Below are 18,592 nucleotides of genomic sequence, written 5' to 3'. Positions count from 1 at the left end.
TTTGCATCTGTCATTCTGAGGTGGCCTACTTCTAAAATCAGAAGGTTACACATACCCATCACAGCTTATAACCTGTGATGGGTCTGTGATATGCTTTATGATATGCTTTAAGTCCCTCAAACAGTAATCATTCAATGTTTATCTCACCCCGTCTATAAAACAAATTGGGTTTTTGCTTTTCAACAATGCTGTAAAACAATCGCGGTGAGGAAATAGCATCATTTCTGCACTTGCGTAAACAAATAATAACAAACCAAGTTTTTTCAATAGAGCAGGCTGAGGTGGTGTGCTATGTGTCGCTCACCGCTGCCCTTTATAAAACTGATTTCTTTCAGCCCCTCAAAATACACTATGTGGCCCTTGTAGTGAAAAGTTGGAGACCCCTGTCTAGAATGTATGTAGCCTTTTAACTGGCTTTGGTTTGGCTACGCTTGGAAGAAACCAAATACCATGGTTCTTGCTCCCTGGTTCTGCATTTGTAGCAAATGCCTAAAATTAAACAAATGAAACTTTTAGGCATTTGCTACAAATGAGGAACCAAGGAGCAAGAACCAGAACCTTGGCATTGGTTACTCTGTGAAATTAGGATAATCGTGGTGAATTCAAGAAGGGCAGCAATCCAGGCAAGTCAGGCTGAACCTGACAAGGCAAAGGGGATTATTTTAAAAGAGGAAAAGTTCAGCTAAATTCAGGGTTAGGTGAGCTGTGTTTCTTTTTAAGGGAAACTGGAAGTTCACTTGCAGAAGTTAGGTCTTAGCAAGTTTTTTGGCCTATGGAGAACACTTAGGCTGCAATCCTAAACTCACTTACTAGAGAGTAAGCTTCATTGAACAAAGTGGGATTTACTTCTGAGTAAGCATGCATAGGATTGTGCTATAAAAGAATCTCAGGCAAATTCAAAGTCCTGACAGTCTCTTCATATGTGCATGAGCATCATACTAAGTGGCAATAATAGTTTAACCTTTGTTCTTTGAAAGAAGATTATGCCTGTCTTTGAAGGCAAAGAGTAATCAAAATGAGAAATGAATGTCTTTTAGCACTAAACTTCAGTCTTTCTAAGTCCATTCTGCTTCTCATAATGGCCAGCCAGATGTCTCCAGCCCTCTCTTACTATTGTTCCCTGGAGAGTCACCACCAACTTTTCCCTACTCAAAAGAGTTTTTGTGGGACTTGAACCCAGATCCTCTCACACCATAAGCAAAAAATTATGGCCTAAGTCAGACAAACGAGCCTCACTCCATGCCACTCCATGCCATCTGCTGCTTACAGTATTGGTATTACAATACCAAGAATCTGGTAATCTCACAGCATGAAAAAATAATATCAAATAAAAAAATAGTATCAAATAAAATTTATGGTAGTTGTTTTTTGTTGATTTATTTTGTTTTGTAAATGTATAGGCTGCCTTTCAGTAATGAGACTCAGGTTTGCATGTATTGTGCCAGGACTGTCTCCAAATGGGTGTCCTTGAGCAAGTCAATGCTGGTGCTTCCATAGGTTTGGAGTGGCTGCATACCAAATCACTCCTCGTCCACAAGTCAGAGGTCCCGGTTGCAATCTCTGCTACAACTTCAGCCAGTTGATGCAGACTAGCAAGATTTACATGGGAGACAGAGATACAGTCTCACAAAAACAGAGACAGTATCTTGAAACCCATCACAACAAACAGTATTTCTTTAATAAGACCCTTTCTGTTTGCTGGCCTCAGCCTCTCAGGGCAACATAAGGAAGCAGCCTGAGCCTCAGTGCAATGTGCATATATTAAGGCTTATTCCTTTAGTAGCTGTATCAAGAAACACATGCGATCCAGAAAGACTATCTTGTCAGCACATATACAGACACACACTATTGTATTTTTTGTTCAGTAACCTGGAATAATTGGCACCTCTTGAGTTCATAGTCATGCTCCACATCTGTGTAAGACTTTTGCACTGAGTTCCTGGACACTCTTTTTCACCACTTCAGACAAAAGCCCCCAGCATTTTATCCATCCACAGGTAAAATGCTTAATTCTTGCAAAATCAAATTAATAGCTAACCTCACTATCTAGCAAATCTCTAGCTCCCCCTTCACGTTCATTTACATTATTTACATAGTGAGGATTTTGAACAGCAGGAAAATCACTCCAGAGAAATTATCTGTTTCTTGAAAAAGTAGCTAATTATAATTGTGTTAACAACTCAAAACAAGCAAACACAAAGCAACTCAACCCAATAATCACCACATTCTGCGACTGGGTCAATGATCAGTTTTTCTCCTGTGCTTTTCAATGAGAAATTGATTCTCTGCCAACATTCTGTGCTCTAACAAAACTAGCACGTGCAATGCATCTCGGCTAATCCTCAAGTACAACCTGGTAAAATATTAGTCACTGGCAATAAACCGAGTGTCAGAATGTCAGTACGGAGTCCAACTTCTGCAGAGAGGCACCAAGAGGATAAAAGGGAGTTAAACAGTTAAAATTATGGAATTTTTTTTGGGGGGGGTAATTTGTAGTGAAAGTTTTCCTTTTTTCAGCAACCCATTCTATCATATTTGGTGATATGCTTAGTCAAGTTGGAGTGAGATCTCCATGCTTAATTTACAGCTTAATTTAAGTACAACAAAAAAGATGCTGGCATACACTCTGCAAGTAGAAAGATTTTACTGCAGCATGAGTGTCTGTCAACTAATAGGTCCTGTCCCCTCCTGTTTCAGCACACACCCTTTACCTCCAACCTGCCTAGAAAAAATTTTGAAGTCTCTTTTTACATTTTACCTATGTACTGCAAATGCTCATATCATAAAGATGAAATGCAAGAGTGTAGGTAGCCATAATTGCCAGACAGAGGGGAGGAACATGGGCTGCACTCAGCCATAGGTTGAATACCAGTCAGAATTTTACAGATTCAACAAGAATGTTATCCTCTTAGATGACAGCTAGAACTGAAGGATGAAAAACCAATGGGGGTGGAAGGAAAGAAAAGCCAGTTGAACAGTTTCATTGTCAGTGTGAATGCATGTGCCCAGTGGCATACCCAGGGAGAGGGCAAGGGGTGCAAACACCCCAGGTGCTGGGCAGTTCGGTGCTTGGGGGAGTTGTACCATGACCTGCAACATGCTCTTCCACCACTGGTTTTTTTTAGCAGTCGGAAACTGCGCGGACAGTGACTGCAGGAGCACAGTCACTGTCAGCGTGGTTCTGTGCCGATCTAAGGGATACCCTTCTCTCCTCCCCTTTCTTCAAAGGAGAAGGGAGGAGGGCGGCCCTCAGAATGGCTGGGAAGCCAACCCAACCGGAAGCTGTGTGTGCTGCTTCAAGTTCCAATGGAGCCTTTCACGCGCCTTTCCAAAGTAGCATGAAAAGCTCCATTGGTGCTTTTTTGTGTGCTAGAAGCTGCACCCAGGAGGCAAGCACCGCTTCCAGGAGGCGGGCAGCACTTGCCTCCTAGGTGCTACTTCTAGCAGCACAAAACAGTTCCGATGGAGTCTTTCACACCACTTAGCAGCAGCATGAAAGGCTCCATCAGGGCTTGGGCCACCTCCTCCCTCCCCAGTTTATCTTCAAAAGGAGGAAAGGAGGTGATGGTGTGGAAGCAGTTGCAGTGACGTCACCACAATCACTTTGACGTTGAGGGGTGGCAAGCAAGGAGGTGGCCCTGGCAGGAAAACCACTAGGACCACCAATGTATGTGTCATCATAGCACAGGCTTGTGCAAGGCACCACAAAAGGTAATTGGCTAAATTTGTAGTATAGTGCACGTGTATGTACTGTGAACACTACAAAGTGAGATTCTGTCCCTTAGCAAGAGGCAAACAGAGGTGACTAATGCCATTTTGATATATTCCAATGACTGAAGGCTACTCTCCAAATGCATTTGGCTTCCCTTCTCTCATACACATTCACCAACACCTTGCTTGGGCACTGGTCACCATAGACTGACAGACTGTTCCATTATTAGATGAGTGGTTGGGTGTGCTCAGTTATGTTGACCTGTGGGGAGGATGGCATTCATCATTTAAAAAACTATTTTGTTCCAGAAAGGAAAAATTTTACATAAGTGGGAGGAAATTTGATGAAGAAAAGTTGCAAACACTCAGAGGCACTTCATGACTTCATGACTCAGAGACACTTAATGCTTTACATCTATCCATGTAGATGTCCCTTCATCAACATGCTTTACAAAGTAGAAGAAGGGAGGCCCAAGGAGTTAACCTCCTAAAACTGGACACATGGAAGAAGGAGAGATGATAAATGAAAAAGGGGTAAAAAAGAGAAGATGCATTTATTTTAGTTACACATACTTTAGGTTAGTGTCAGTAAACTCTAGGACAGTGGTTCTCAAGCTTTTAGCACCAGGATCCACTTTTTAGAATAAGAATCTGTCAGGATCCATCAGAAGTGATGTCATGACTGGAAGTGACATCGTCAAGCAGGAAGAGTTTTAACAATCCTACCCACACTTACCCAGGAGTAAGCCACATTGACTATCATTGTCAGAAGCATATACATAGTAATGTATTCAAAGTAGATATCTGTAACATTTCCCAAAATGCAGTCACATATCCTGGTAGCATCAAGTCTAATATTTTAAAAATAAAATATGGGGACCCACTTGAACTTGGCTAGCGACCCACTTAGTGGGTCCTGCCCCACAGTTTGAGAAACACTGCCCTAGGATATTGGGGACTAAGGGGTGTATTCAGTGACTTCATAGAAAAGGTAGATTTTGAAAAACAAATGTACTCTGCATTAACTAACCTAGCCCCATATCTGGACTCATTTAATTAAAAGTTTAGAGAACGGCTGCATTATCACATATATATACTGGATATACTATTACCAATGTTTAGTCACCCAGATTGACTAAAAGTATTAACATTACAAAGTATTTAGCAAGACTTTCTCATTCATGTTATTTGTTCTCACACATGTTCGATTTGTCTCTTCCCTATGCCTGTATATAATGAACAACTTACTGCATTTTTATTTAAAGTGCAAGAGGCGATTTTGAAAGGATGTGGCTACAGTCAGTTACATAACCACTGTTAACAGCTTTCTTCAAAACACCCTCAGGCACCCTTCCCAATCACAGTAGAAATGGAAAGCCTTCCATGTTTCATTCAAAGAGAAGAATGCCTAAATTCACATGGGGTGCAGCATGTTCTATTGGACACATAGAATGTCCTCGGTCATGACTTTCAGCTTGTGCTTTTCAATGAATGTGTTCTCAGTTTTGCAAATCACATGTATAGTACTGGAATGCAAAATACTGGAAGCCACCTTTCCCTTTAATTCCACCAAACAAGGGAGGGGGGTGAAAGTGAAAAGTGAAAGTACCCATTTTTATTGTTACTATAGAACAGGGGGTAACCCCGGCCCTGGGGCCACTTGTGGCCCTCGAGGACTCCCAATGTGGCTCTCAGGGACACCCAGTCTCCAATGAGCCTCTGACCCTCTGGAAGCTTGCTGGGCCCACACTGGCCCGGCGCAACTGCTCTCAGCATGAGGGCGACTGTTTGACCTCTCGTGTGAGCTGTGGCTGTGGGATGAGGGCTCCCTCCACTGCTAGCTGTTTCACATCTGTGATGCAATAGCAGCAGCAAAGAAAAGGCCAGCCTTGCTTTGTGCAAGGCTTTTTATAGACCTTGAGCTATTGCAAGACCTTCATTCATTCATATAAATTCCACCTCTAGTATATTAATTTATGTAAACTTATGTAAATTTATTCAAATTTTAAATGTAAATTAATTCTTTTTCCCCCCGGCCCCCGATGCAGAGATGATGTGGCCCTCCTGCTGAAAAATTTGGACACCCCTTCTGTAGAAGTTTGAAATGTTTATTACTTGCATACCATTCAGTACAAATCCATGATCATTTAGAACCTCTGATGTCTTCAGATAGGAAGTTTCCCCCAGCTTTTGACTGCTAAAATCCTAGGCAGCATCAGAGGTGGGTGTGGCAGGGCCAAAATGGAAGCCACTTTGGGGTCATGACTAGTGTCTACTAGGTCTGAGGGTAGGGATAAGAGCAAAACAATTTTGCCAGGTTGGCTCTGAAGTTCACTGCCTTCTTGCTCTCCAAAACTAATTTCCTGTCAAAATGGATATGAAGCAGCCCTTGCATGGAGTCACACTATTGGCCCAATGACAGCAGCAGGGTTTCTAGCTAGGGGTCTTTGACTAGCCCTACTTGGAAATTCTGCCAAGGGTTGATCTTGGATGTTCTGCTTACTGTACCACTGAGCTATGTCCCCTCCCCATACTCAACATCATGGCAGTAACGGACTCAGCCCATCCTGCACCTGGGCAAAGTCTGCGATGGTGCCCCCCCCCACATGGTGTCACCCCCCCACACACACTCACCAAGTACGATGAAGCCTCACGCAACACTAAGATCAATCGAGGAAGCATTCTGAGATCTTCCAGACAACTGGAAGTACAGTTTGTGATCACGTTGGTACCTCAGTAAAGCTTCCTGCACAGTCCTAGCATCGCCTCGGCTCAGCGCCTAAAGCATTTGCCCCATTCAGCCAGCACTAAGTCCACTGCTGCATCACACACTGTTGGCAACACCACAGAGGTCCCTTCACCCATAAAAGTGGTCTCAACCAGATGCAGTTCTACAGAAAGAAATTGAGTACAGAAACTGAAACCCAATCCTATCCAACTTTCTAGCACTAATGTAGCCATACCAATGCGGTGCCTGCTGCAGCCTGTAGTGGTGGGGCAGTCATGGAGGCCTCCTCAAGGCAAAGGGATATTTGTTCCCTTACCTTAGGGCTGCATTGTAGCTGCATCAGTACTGGAAAGTTAGATAGGATTGGGCCCTGAGACACTCACAAAGGTAAAGCTGTGAAGGCATGGGTTTTGGGGAATCAACATGCTAGAGACTTGGATTATGTGACCTGGGTTCAGGTAACACCCCTGCGAGGACTGGGCCTGGGAAAGCTGTACTCAAATCCAGATGCAAGTCAAGTGTTTGTCAGCCACAAGTAAATGCTAGAAGTGGAGGAGAGGAGTTTAATCTGAAACTGGTGTGCAGCAAGAAGCAGAACCTACTGCTGTGTTAACTAGAGAAAGGCAGAGATCCTGGTGGTTATATTAGGTCTGGGCCAGTCCAGAGACTTTATACTGGCTGCCAGTTAGAAAGACTTACATTTTATTTTATTTATTTGAAGTATTTATATATTCTACTTTTCTTGTCCCTGAGGGCTAACCCAAACTGGCTCACAGTAAAAGTTAAAAATATAAAATACATATTAAAATTTACAATATTTTACAATATAATTTAAAACAATAAAATACATCTACATTAAATTACTAATCTAAAAGTCAGTCAAAAACAGAAAAGCAGCACCAATCACAGCTTAAAACAACCCGGGGAAGGCCACACACACAAAAAACCAGACATAACCAAAAGCAAATTGGAATAAATGTGCCTTGAGACCTCACCAGAATACCATCAAGTTGGGCATTCGAGCACCCAAAGCCATAGTAGGCATACCTCATAAGAACTGAGGCCATCTGGTCAAGCCTTCCAACCTCTGCCATCAATTTCCTGCATTGCACTGGGCAATCATTATCTGCATCCATTGCCCCATCTGTAAAATGGAAACAGCAGTGCTCTACCTCAATTATTATTTATTATGATCATTATTTATATACCGCTTTTCAACAAAAGTTCACAAAGCGGTTTACAGAGAAAAATCAAATAACTAATGGCTCCCTCTCCCAAAAGGGCTCACAATCTAAAAGATGCAAAACACCAGCAGACAGCCACTAGAAAAGACACTGCTGGGGTGAGGAGGGCCAGTTACTCTCCCCCTGCTAAATAAAAGAGGAGCACCCACTTGAAAAAGTGCCTCTTACTCAGTTAGCAAGGGTAGATGTGTTAAGAATGGAAACCAAAATGGTAAAGTCCTTTGGAAATTAAAAGGTACCATAAAAATGATAAGTATTATTTGGATTGTTTCACCTGTGTTGGCTCCATAGCCATTTACAGTTCTGAGATTCACTGGTCATTTTCTTGTGGTGTTTTGAGTGTTCTGAACTGGGACTCAAGATTCAAATACTTCATCTAGAGAAGCATCCTGTGCTGATGATTAGTACTCTGGTTTCCTGAGCACAACTCTTGGTTCTCTGCAGGACTTTCTGGAGGTGGGGCAGGAGGAGGAGGAGGGACAATCTCCAGCACCCTAAATTTTAGTGAATTCATAACTTAAAAACTGATGACACCCAGCAATACCTCTCTTTTCCATCAGGTTTGAGGGAATCTGTGAAAGTTGAAAACCTGTATCTGGCTGTTGTGAAGGACTGGATATGGATTAACAAACTGAGATTTTATCCAGACAAGACAGAGATGCTGCTGCTTAATTGGAAAGCAAAATCAAGATTGGGTTTATAACCTATTCCGCAGTTGCATCACTAGGGTTAGCGTCACCCAGTGCGGAAGGCAGGCACCCCTATGATGGACCTCCTCCCATGCAGTGGGCAGGCAATGACCCAGGTGGTGGGCATGGTGATGTACTATCACCCTGCCCCTGCTAGTTTTTTGGCTATACCTTTTGACAGAACACAGATATTTCAACACTGTTTCATTGCATTCTGCATGAAATTACACATTGATACGTATATAACATGATGGCATTATTATTCCTACAAACCGTGATTTTAGTGATTTTGGTCATTAGAGGTGTCAAACCCCCCCCCCCGGGTGTCATCTTACTTTTTGGTACCATGTTGTGTCATAGTAACATCTCATTGACTGTTCAAACAATCAGTCTCATTTGTCCATTTTGAATTAAGGATATGTACTTTTTTGTCAGATAAGACAGTTGCAGTTTTGTTTTCTGGTCAAAGTTGCAGTTTTTTGTTCTCTTTTGATAGAATTGAGATATTTCACTCCATTTTTTTCCATTGCATTCTGCTGTAAATTACACATCAAATGGTATGTAACACGATGATATTATTCTTAGAAACTGCAATTTTAGCAATTTTGGTCACTAGTGGTCACCCCGCTTTGCATGTCATCCAGTGCAGCCCGCACCTCCCTAGCAACACCACTGTATTTTGGAAGGGGTTGCACTATAGTTGAAGGACAAGGTCCGGGACTACTTCTGAATGCTCAGCGGCAAACTGCAGTCAGGAGTGCTTTCACCCAGTTTTGGCTGGTGCACCAACTGCAAGCCTTCCTATGGAACGCAGGTTGTGCCACAGTAATTAATGACTATAATCCGATGCACACTTTCCTAGGAATAGGTCCCATTGAGCACAATGGGACTTACTTCTGAGTAGACCTGAAAAGGCTTGGGCTGTAACATTGTGTCTGGACTACTGTAATGCACTCTTCATGGGGCTGCCCTTGCAGACAGTCTAGAAGCGTCAGCTGATATAGAATGCTGCCAAGAGGGTACTCAATGGAGCACTGGTCAGAGCACATCACAGTAGTCCTTTACAATATACACTGGTTACCTGTTGCCTCAGGTGCCCATCCCCTACCAAATGCTCTCAGGCTCTGCCTGCTTCCTAACCTACCAAGCTCCACCTGTTGACTCTAAGGATCTGCCTCTTAGCCTTAGGGTCAGAGCCTCAGGAGACATGGTATGAATGAGCCATCGCAGGCTAATCACCACAAAGCAAGTATCCATATCAGCCAGCATCAGCTCATATATGATGCTTCTCAGCAGATAATTCACAAAGGTCAAAGGCCATCAAGCAGAAAACCTCTATGTGTGATTCAGGCCAAAATCATATGAGCTTGTAGAAATATACAGTAAATATACTTTGATGGTTACATTGGTTAACCACCCTTTCTCCCAGTCACTCATAGTGATATTTTACCATCCCAAGAAGCTCCAGGAGGCAGTTTAGAGTGAGAATTATGCTTTGCCAATGCCACTCAAGTGGAGATTTGAACCCAGGTCATCCTGGCCCAACATCTGTGTTCTGTCCAGCGCTGTCTCTCAACAGCAGTAGTCACACAAAGCGTTTTTCCTAAATGCTTAATGCTCTTTGCACACATTATCAGAATCATGCAAGTCTGTGATTACTCCGTGACGGGAGAGCAGCGGCTGCTGGCGCAGTCCAGCCGGTGAAGCAGCAGAAAGCCAGAGATGGCCCAGCTCATAGACGAGGCAGCTGAAAGAGACTGCAGGAGAGGATGGGATGTGATTATGATGCTGCTCCTCTTCCAAATGCTGCTTGACTTGCCCTTTCTGTCTCTTCTTGTTCCTTTTCTGAAAGCCATTCAATAAAAAGAAAAGCAAGCCCGCTCTAATGTGTCTTGAGAACTTTCACCACCATTGTGGTTAAGGAGGGAAATAGGAACCAAAGCCACACAAGCCCTCCTTTTCTTTTCTTTTTTCACTCCTCCACAGCTGCCAAATATTTTCTGAGCCAGAGAGATCCAGTCTCAGCAGGCTGGATATAGAAATGTGATGAAGGAGGGAAGGGGAGGGGATGGGGTTGTTTGGTTTGGCTCTCTCTGCAGCAAAGACGCCCACATGGAAGCCAAGAGAGAGGGCTGAGTTTTCTTGCCTTAAAGAGACAGCGCTGAAAACCTATTAAGGGAAGCTGGAAAAGGGATCTGTAAACACATAGACAACTTTTGAATGATGTCAGGGACTGAGCTGAATTTAGCTGTAAGAATTCACATTTGTAAGCATTAATCACATTGCACACTTCCTCCCAGCTTTGCTTTTGAACAGCAAAAACCTGGCCTAGGCTCAGTTGTGATAATCAGGCTGATGTTTCCTGAAAATAACAGCACCTTTGAGGTTTAAAGGCTTCTCCATTCTAGAAGCAACCAGGTCAAAACCATGACATATCCTCTAGTTCTCTGAAAATCTCCAGAACTTAGCAGAAGAAAATTAGTGTATGTGTTTCATGAACAAGAATTGTTCTGAAATGAACAAGGAGTTATTCTTAAGATATTGTGCAAAGCAAATGGGCGAACCTTTCCCAAGGGTTTAATACCTTGAAATCATGTAATTTTGACATAATAACTTCAAAACACACAGAAAACACATGGACAGATGGATAGATCCACATGGATAGATGTGCATGCACGTGGATAGATGTGCATTTCTATGGTCACACAACATCTGCATTCCTAAAATATTTAAGATATTCAGAATATCAAAATTCAGCACCTGCAACACCAAATATTGAGATCCAGTTTGCAAAGCAGACAATTGCTCAATTTCAATCTCTCTTTAATCCATCATGAATAGAAAAACAAACAGATTCATTAATGTTGCCTTTGAATATTCCTAAAAATATTTTGTTATCACATTGCATGGCCAATTTGTTTCAAGTTTTGGTGAGGTTGTGGGCCCCAGCATTAGGAGCATAACTTGTGTCTCATCCAAAAATCAATTTCTGCAAAAGTTCAAATAGTACATCTCTGTGAGTTGGCAACCTTCAGTCTCGGAAGACTATGGTATCGCGCTCTGAATGGTGGTTCTGGAACAGCGTCTAGTGTGGCTGAAAAGGCCGATTCGGGGGTGACAATCCCTTCCACACTGGGAGCAAGTGCAGTCTGTCCCTGGTCTGTCTCCCTGGCTATGGGCCTTCCTTCTTTGCCTCTTTGCCTCAGTCTGTTGGCCAAGTGTCTCTTCAAACTGGGAAAGGCCATGCTGCACAGCCTGCCGCCAAGCGAGCCGCTCAGAGGCCAGGGTTTCCCACCTGTTGAGGGCCACTCCTAAGGCCTTCAGATCCCTCTTGCAGATGGCCTTGTATCGCAGCTGTGGTCTACCTGTAGGGTGCTTTCCTTGCACGAGTTCTCCATAGAGGAGATCCTTTGGGATCCGGCCATCATCCATTCTCACAACATGACCGAGCCAACGCAGGCGTCTCTGTTTCAGCAGTGCATACATGCTAGGGATTCCAATTCGTTCCAGAACTGTGTTGTTTGGAACTTTGTCCTGCCAGGTGATGCCGAGGATGCGTCGGAGGCAGCGCATGTGGAAAGTGTTCAGTTTCCTCTTCTATTGTGAGCGAAGAGTCCATGACTTGCTGCAATACAGAAGTGTACTCAGGACGCAAGCTCTGTAGACGTGGATCTTGGTATGTTCCGTCAGCTTCTTGTTGGACCAGACTCTCTTTCTGAGTCTGGAAAACGTGGTAGCTGCTTTACCGATGTGTTTGTTTAGCTCGTTATCGAGAGAAAGAGTGTTGGAGATCGTTGAGCCACACAAAGTCATGGACAACCTCTAGTTCATGCGCAGAGATTGTACTGCAGGGAGGTGACATCTCTAGTTCACCTAAAAACTAAATATTCGGGAAGTACGTTAATGGAAGATATTAGTTTCCCCGTGATTAGGGACATCAATGATTACCAGCATTATTTTGTAGCTGTGCCACATGCATGGGACAGACACGTTTCCCCAGGACCTAGAACCGCTTCCCATCCACCTGGGACTGCTGTCTTCTTCAACCTTGTCAGGCTTCAGACTTGCCTAAACCCATCTTGAAATGTTTGACTTTTAAGCAGAAGCTCCCAAAGTCTCTTATTGCCTGTAATGAAATAAGAATGCCTTAATTATCCCTAAAAACCAGACAATATATTAGGGCGCAATCCTAACCCCTTATGTCTGTGCTTTCCATGACTGGCATAGCGGTGCCAATGGGAAATGTGCTGCATCCTGCAGTTGGGTGTCACTCACTGAGGCCTCCTCAAAGTAAGGGAATGTTTGTTCCCTTACCTCAGAGCTGCATAGCCCTTATGTCAGTGCTGGAAAGCAGTGACATAAGGAGTTAGGTTTGCACCCTTAATCAGGAAAAGTGGATGAGTGGGGATTTGCAGGGGTGTACATAGAAGGTGGCCCAGGTGGGGTCTGGCTCTGGGTGTCAGGCTGCAGGGGATGTCTGAGAGGCTGCCCCAAGATGGCAGCAGCAGCAGTGGTGACTGGAGGCATGATTTGACTTGTTCTGGCTGCAGCCACCCACAAAAGAAGCATGTTTATTAGTATGATTATTCTTGGCCATTATTATTATTCATTTCATGTCATGACTATACTGAAAATAATTTTGTCTTGGGGGGGGTGCCAAAAATTTATGGGCTCCAGGTGCCAAATGACCTTGGTGTGCCACTGAGGATTTGAACCCTGGTCTCCCCAGACCTTGTCTAACCAGCACCACACAGGCTGTAACAGTCACCATGGCCATCTGAAGGAAGCAGAATAAAGGGCAATCCTGGCAAAAGACGCTCCAGCAGGCAGGAGACAGCCAGTAATCCAAGTCAGCATTGTGACACAACCATCCATACCCCTTTTGCACCCCAGTGGAGATTATGCCTGGGCCCTTATTGCTCTCATTCTAGTTATGCTACTGTTTTGTAGGCATCATTTGGGATTTTCAAGCAAAACCAGTAATTTAGAAAGCAATACAAAGAGCTAATATTTTGTCCAATATTTCTCACGTCCTTCCCTGTGGCACGTGTTTTCCTCAGTCTGCTCTGCAGTTGCTGAGGAATGTACACACTATGTGCAAATGCCTTGTGGCATGTGAGCATCCGATGCCCACAATACTTGTTTCTGTGCATGTTCTTTCCCGCCTCAAAAAAATGGAAGACCTTCATAATCTTGAACTGCAGTCACACTTGCTGAGTTTTGTAACTCCAGGGCTAAGATTACATTCTAGTATTGGTCCAAGGCTGGCAGTGCAAGGGTGGGCTCTCTAACTCCTCCCCCCATCTTCCTCTCCCGTAGCTCTTCTAGCCTGAGCAGTTTTGGTTGAACTCCCACCTCCCCCACTAGTTTCCTGGCCTCCTTCCCTTGCGGTTCTTGCTCGGGGACATTTGTTTGCCACATGCTAAATTGATCTCTCTCCAGAGGCTAAATTAACCCACAGTCACTGACACAGTTTCGCAAAACACACACACACATGCACAGACTGCATCTTGGATTTCAAAAACTGCAGATTAGGCTGTTGGACGGAGTCCTTTCTCTCCGGCCTAAGAACCTCAGGCATTCCTTGATGTCAATTGCTAGCAACGGGGAGTGAAAAGGAACCTCTTCCCAAGTCCTCTAGTTCTGAAGCACAAGCAGTCATGAAATCCTCTTTCTAGGTGGCACAGGGAGTCCTCCCTCTGGCTCTGGTCCTGGAATGCTACGCTACCAGTCCAACTGCCTCCTCCTCTTCCTGATATTTTTGCTTGCCTCAGAATAGTCTCTGCAGAGCAATTGTGGGAGCAAAGAACCCCATGGGTTGTAAGACAAGACTGAAAGTGAGTGAACCAGGGCAATGGTCCAAGAGGGCGTAGTATGTTGCCACAGCTAGGCTGAAGGGGTAAGGAAAGGTTTTCAGCACTCAGAAGAATGAAAGAGCCACCTGCTGTCATCTGTCTGGTCACTTTTTAAATCAACTATGCTTTTCCTTGGGGGGAAAAAATCATTTTCATAGTATGTTTTAAAAATAGAAAAACCATGACAAATCCTTAAAAAAGAAACAAACAGCACACCGCAGACACTCGCCTATAAGTCAACCCCACAGATAAGCCGAGGGCAGGTTTTGAGCCAACTATCATGGAATTTTCTATGACCCTCGGATAAGTCGGGGTTGAACTTAGGGGGGTGTCTGACTATAGTTTTGTCTAATTTACCCGAGGCCAGATCCTGAAAAATAACCTACCGCTGATTGTTACCTAAGAACTGTAGTCTCTAATTTATTAGAAACAGTAAAAGATCATACAATACATTTTTATTCTTTTTAAATTCTGGTCTTCACCACCTTTTTGTAAACACTATCAGAGTAAGTGCACTGTAAACTACATACCAGTAGAACAGTGGTTCCCAACCTGGTATTCATGTACTCCCAGGGACACTCAACAGGACCTGTAGGGGTACTTGAAAAAGAATGGAATAATGGCAGAAAAAGGCAGGTCGTGCTCCAGAATGCTTTGCTGGGCCAGCAAGGCAGGAAGGAAGATAGCTAGTTGACTGTGAAAGCCCCACCAATAGCTAGTTTTTGGTCATCAATTCATGTATGAACCAGTGATTGAAAACCAGCACAATAAAAAAGCTGAAACATAATATGGAAAGTGATCAATCAGCCAGAATTTCTCAGCACACTTCTTGTGCAAAACAGTGCAAAGGCAGAGTCTTCTGTTCTTCAAACAGATGAAAAGAGAAAACACTGTGATGAATACATGAAGTCTGGGTTTTCATATGGGGGAGATGAGGGCTTGTATTATTAATTACTAACATTTTGCTAATAGGAAGGGTACAATTTATGGAAATGGGCTGCCAAGGGATATGCCAGTGAAAATTGAACCATGAATCAAATCCACCTTTAAGGTGTCTGGTGTGTTAAGCCAGAAGCTCTACATACAACATACAACCCATAACACATAACTGGGAGTGTGCAATTCAATTCACAGCAGAGAGATGCAGCTGCATATATTTGCAGCCCTTTTTACTCAGAAGTAGACCCACAGCTTTCCATGGGTGTTCTTCTTAAGTAAGGGTGTACTGAATTGTAGCCTGGGAAGGAGGGTCCCATCCTGGTGTTTCCAAAAACAGACCTGCTTTGCAGGCATTTGCAAAAGGGAACCAGGCTGCAGCAGAAGGAAGGAGACTAAAAGGTGAACTTTGGCTGGAATTTCCCAGTTGCCGTCAAAACGATCTCTGCCCTGCCTGCCTGCCGCTTGGGAAACTTGGCACCTGCCTGCCTGCTGCTTGAGAAAGGAAACTGTTCAGAGTTGAAAGGCTCTGCACTCTGATTGACCTGGAGATCAGGCGAAGTGAGAATTGGAGCTTGATTACTTGGCAGAAATTTCACGTACTATACGTGAGTATCTATGGTATATAAATACCATCTGATGTATGTGATACATTTGTATGCGCGGGCAGATACCAGAGTACAAAACATAGCTGTTTTGTGTTACAGTTATTTATTGTATATAATATATAATGATATATGTATATGAATTAAAATGGCTTCTTCTGGAATACACATGAATATATTCAGTCCCTGGCAGCATCTCCCACTGAGGCTCAGACAGACTCTGCCTGAAAACCTGGATTGCTGCTGCCAGTCAGTGTAGACCAGTGTTTCTCAAATTGTGGGTCAGGACCCACTAGGTGGGCTGCAAGCCGATTTCAGGTGGGTCCTCATTCATTTCAATATTTTATTTTTAATATATTAGACTTAGTGCTACCCTGGTCTGTGACTGCATTTGGGGAAATGTTACAGACCTGTACTTTTAACAAGCTACTATGTATATTCTTTTAACTGTATATTCTTTTATTCTTTTAGCAAGTAAATGGGACTTGCTCATGGGTAAGATTGCAGCCTAGGATTGTTAAAAATTTTCCTGTTTGATGATGTCACTTCCGGTCATGATATCACTTCCGGTGGGTCCTGACAAGATTCTCATTCTAAAAAGTGGGTCCCGGTGCTAAATGTGTGAGAACCACTGGTGTAGACAAAACAGCTCCAGGGCCGGCCCTGCCATGAAGCAAGATAAAGTGGGGCCACTTCAGGTGTCAAGTTGCGAGCCTGTTTTCTGAGACAGTACTGTCCACCTCCCCCCCATGGATGATCAGCAGAGGTTGGAAGGCAAAATAGCACCATGTTGCTTTTCTTCTTCCCTTCCTAATAGAAAAGGGAGGAGGGACAAGATGCATGAAAGAAAGAAGAAACTGGGGTATGATTTTAATAGGAAACAAAAGAGAAAGGAGAGGAAAGGAAGGAGATGCCATTTGGTGGTCAACTTCAGGAAGCAAACTATCCCTGGTCACACTGTTGAACTGGATGGACCAGTGTCTGACTCTCCGTATGAGCCAGTTTCACCTATTCATTCATGCTGATATGGGGACCCAACCAAGTTGGAAGGGGCGGGGCTTCCATTTAAGGAAGTGTCTGGGTACAAATCCACCTGACAGTGGCCAAAAAAGACCTTTAGGCACATGCAAAAGGGTGCAGTCGTGCAGATACTTCCTGTTCATTTTCGTATGTGCATATGTGTGTCTGGTTATAGATAGCTTTTATTGGGTGTGTAAAAGGGTGTGTGTTAACTAGTTATTCAAAGTTATTTTTTAAAGGGTTAAATACAACTGCTCAAAATCCCATTCCCAACCAGTTTATCCCCAGCCAATCAAAACCAACTTCAGATAACAAAATTCTACATTGCTTATTTTATTTATCCAATAGATGTAGGCCTCACTTTTCTATAAAGAATACTAGTCAGCACACAGCTGCCTTCTTCTGCTGTCAGAACACTGGTCCAGTCAGCTCAGAATTGGCCACACTGACTGGCAGAGACTGCTCCAGGCAAAGGGCTTTCCCAGCCCTACCAGGAGATGCTGCCCAGAAAGCTCCAAGGGCCTTCTGCAGGCAGGGCAGATTCTGTACTACTAAGAGTTTCCCTAAACTGGGGTACAAAAAGAAATAATCAAATATCATCCTGAGTCCTTTTATTTAGTTGGTAAATTTGTAGGATATCCCAGTTAAAACTAAAATCCCAATTAAAATTAACCCCAATACCATCAATAAAGCATCATAAGATCACAGAAACAGTAGATATCATCAGATGAAAAAACTAGCAGAAAATCTCATCAGTGGAACCATGTAGTGGGAGGCAGAAAACAACCAAAAGACATCATCTGATTCAAATCAGGAGACTTCTACAGAGAGCACTTTGGATATAGCCTGTGCCCTCTCATCAGTCACCACTTGCCTCACCCCAAATGGTGAGGGGGGAATCAGGAGAGAGATCTTGGGGTGGTGATGGACAGGTCAATGAAAGTGTCGACCCAATCTGCAGCGGCAGTAAAGAAGACCAATTCTATGCTTGAGATCATTAGAAAAGGTATTGAGAACAAAACGGCTAATATTATAATGCCGTTGTACAAATCGATGGTAAAGCCACACCTGGAGTCTTGTGTCCAGTTCTGGTTGCCACATCTCAAAAAGGATATAGTGGAAATGGAAAAGAGAGCAACTAAGATGATTGCTGGGTTGGGGCACCTTCCTTATGAGGAAAGGCTACAGCATTTGCGCCTCCTCAGCCTAGAAAAGAGACACCTGAGGGGGGACATGATTGAGACATACAAATTATGCATAGGAAGAATAAATTGGATAGAGAGATGCTCTTTACACTCTCACATAACACCAGAACCAGGGGACATCCACTAAAATTGAGTGTTGGGATAGTTAGGGCAGACAAAAGAAAATATTTCTTTACTCAGCGTGTGTTTGGTCTGTGGAACTCCTTGCCGCAGGATGTGGTGACGGCATCTGGCCTGGATGCCTTTAAAAGGGGATTGGACAAGTTTCTGGAGGAAAAATCCATTACGGGGTACAAGCCATGATGTGTATGTGCAACCTCCTGATTTTAGAAATGGGCTATGTCAGAATGCCAGATGCAAGGGAGGGCACCAGGATGAGGTCTCTTGTTATCTAGTGTGCTCCCTGGGGCATTTGGTGGGGCTGCTGTGAGATACAGGAAGCTGGACTAGATGGGCCTATGGCCTGATCCAGTGGGGCTGTTCTGATGTTCTTATGCCTCCATGGACAACGGAGTGGAGTCTGGCTTGTCTGGTCCCAAGCAGTTACGAAGTGACCAGCACTGTGAGCTATGCTGGCAACAGATCAGCAACTAGAGCAG

This window comes from Tiliqua scincoides, chromosome 1 (genome assembly GCF_035046505.1).
Source record: "Tiliqua scincoides isolate rTilSci1 chromosome 1, rTilSci1.hap2, whole genome shotgun sequence".
NCBI classification, from domain to species: Eukaryota; Metazoa; Chordata; class Lepidosauria; order Squamata; family Scincidae; genus Tiliqua; species Tiliqua scincoides.
This window is presented reverse-complemented; position numbering follows the sequence as displayed.